Here is a 2,500-nt window from a genome sequence, read left to right on the forward strand (position 1 = left end):
CCCCAAATCTCTCCTCCCCCAAAAAAGCTTCCACCGCCCCCAAAACACCAGGATTGTTTCATTTCCAATCCTACCAATTATTAAGCCAGATCGCTGTTGTAGCCACATTTCGGAACCCCATGTGGCAAGTGGCGCCTGCTACTCGGCATTCTGATTTGCAACACTCCTCACATGAACACACATGCATTCCAGCAGCATGCTAGTTGGCTTTACATTTTTCCTGCATTGAATTGCAGCTCTTCCTGCACGATTCTTTGTTCTCTTGCTGTTTGTCCCTCTCAGGTTTCTATGCACCTTGTCTCTCCTCTCTGTTGCTGCGTCCTGGTGTGCCTGCGCCAGCATGTTTTTTTTTGCCAACTTATTTTGTTGTTCTGCGTTCTTTCGTCCCTTGCGTCGACCCCCTTGCATTTGTGTAGCAGCAGGAGAATGTGCAGGAAAGAAATGGTGAAAGCAAAGTGAAAGAGAGAGCAGCAAAAAGGTTGTTGATGGATCAACGGCACTGTGTGTGCAGAAGCATGAGCAGCCTGTGGATGGCAGCAAAAGCCTACTGCACCTGGTATTCCCAGGCAGTCTCCCATCGAAGTACTAACCAGGCCTCAGTCTGCTTGGTTTCCGAGATCAGACGGGATCGGGCGTTTTCAGACTAGTGTGGCCGTAGGCATCGATGTCATGGCTTTCTCTTTACTTAAACGGACATAAGGCTGTTCTTCACTCCTTTTTCTCCTTCCATGCATTCATCCAAGGAATCAGCACTCAAGATTCATTTCACCATTTTCCTTCCGCCACACCCACCTCTTGCTGCTCTGACTCCCACACAAGCAAACGACAAGCCCTACCCTTCATTGCCTTGCCTCAAGCTTCAAAACTGCCTGACTTTCACCATTCCCTCACTCACCCACAAATCACTCACTCATTCACCCCCCAATCTCACGCTCGCCAATCTCGAAATCTCTCATCCCCTCAAATCGCTCTCCCCCAAATCTCCCCATCCCCAAATCTCTCCTCCCCCAAAAAAGCTTCCACCGCCCCCAAAACACCAGGATTGTTTCATTTCCAATCCCACCAATTATTAAGCCAGATCGCTGTTGCAGCCACATTTCGGAACCCCATGTGGCAAGTGGCGCCTGCTACTCGGCATTCTGATTTGCAACACTCCTCACATGAACACACATGCATTCCAGCAGCATGCTAGTTGGCTTTACATTTTTCCTGCATTGAATTGCAGCTCTTCCTGCACGATTCTTTGTTCTCTTGCTGTTTGTCCCTCTCAGGTTTCTATGCACCTTGTCTCTCCTCTCTGTTGCTGTGTCCTGGTGTGCCTGCGCCAGCATGTTTTTTTTTGCCAACTTATTTTGTTGTTCTGCGTTCTTTCGTCCCTTGCGTCGACCCCCTTGCATTTGTGTAGCAGCAGGAGAATGTGCAGGAAAGAAATGGTGAAAGCAAAGTGAAAGAGAGAGCAGCAAAAAGGTTGTTGATGGATCAACGGCACTGTGTGTGCAGAAGCATGAGCAGCCTGTGGATGGCAGCAAAAGCCTACTGCACCTGGTATTCCCAGGCAGTCTCCCATCCAAGTACTAACCAGGCCTCAGTCTGCTTGGTTTCCGAGATCAGACGGGATCGGGCGTTTTCAGACTAGTGTGGCCGTAGGCATCGATGTCATGGCTTTCTCTTTACTTAAACGGACATAAGGCTGTTCTTCACTCCTTTTTCTCCTTCCATGCATTCATCCAAGGAATCAGCACTCAAGATTCATTTCACCATTTTCCTTCCGCCACACCCACCTCTTGCTGCTCTGACTCCCACACAAGCAAACGACAAGCCCTACCCTTCATTGCCTTGCCTCAAACTTCAAAACTGCCTGACTTTCACCATTCCCTCACTCACCCACAAATCACTCACTCATTCACCCCCCAATCTCACGCTCGCCAATCTCGAAATCTCTCATCCCCTCAAATCGCTCTCCCCCAAATCTCCCCATCCCCAAATCTCTCCTCCCCCAAAAAAGCTTCCACCGCCCCCAAAACACCAGGATTGTTTCATTTCCAATCCCACCAATTATTAAGCCAGATCGCTGTTGCAGCCACATTTCGGAACCCCATGTGGCAAGTGACGCCTGCTACTCGGCATTCTGATTTGCAACACTCCTCACATGAACACACATGCATTCCAGCAGCATGCTAGTTGGCTTTACATTTTTCCTGCATTGAATTGCAGCTCTTCCTGCACGATTCTTTGTTCTCTTGCTGTTTGTCCCTCTCAGGTTTCTATGCACTTTGTCTCTCCTCTCTGTTGCTGTGTCCTGGTGTGCCTGCGCCAGCATGTTTTTTTTTGCCAACTTATTTTGTTGTTCTGCGTTCTTTCGTCCCTTGCGTCGACCCCCTTGCATTTGTGTAGCAGCAGGAGAATGTGCAGGAAAGAAATGGTGAAAGCAAAGTGAAAGAGAGAGCAGCAAAAAGGTTGTTGATGGATGTGCAGAAGCATGAGCAGCCTGTGGATGGCA

At 49.0% G+C, this 2,500-nt stretch overlaps 2 non-coding genes across 2 annotated transcripts; both read right to left on the reverse strand.

The window, feature by feature from the left end:
* Positions 1–541: 541 nt before the first annotated feature.
* Positions 542–660, reverse strand: LOC139270506 (5S ribosomal RNA). Its single transcript, XR_011594848.1, has one exon. It is a non-coding gene; the product is annotated as a 5S ribosomal RNA (ribosomal RNA).
* An 870-nt stretch (positions 661–1,530) lies between these two features.
* On the reverse strand, positions 1,531–1,649 carry LOC139270247 (5S ribosomal RNA). The gene has a single exon (XR_011594592.1). It is a non-coding gene; the product is annotated as a 5S ribosomal RNA (ribosomal RNA).
* Between the last annotated feature and the right edge of the window lie 851 nt (positions 1,650–2,500).

The sequence above is a fragment of the Pristiophorus japonicus genome, chromosome 8 (assembly GCF_044704955.1).
Source record: "Pristiophorus japonicus isolate sPriJap1 chromosome 8, sPriJap1.hap1, whole genome shotgun sequence".
NCBI lineage: Eukaryota > Metazoa > Chordata > Chondrichthyes > Pristiophoridae > Pristiophorus > Pristiophorus japonicus.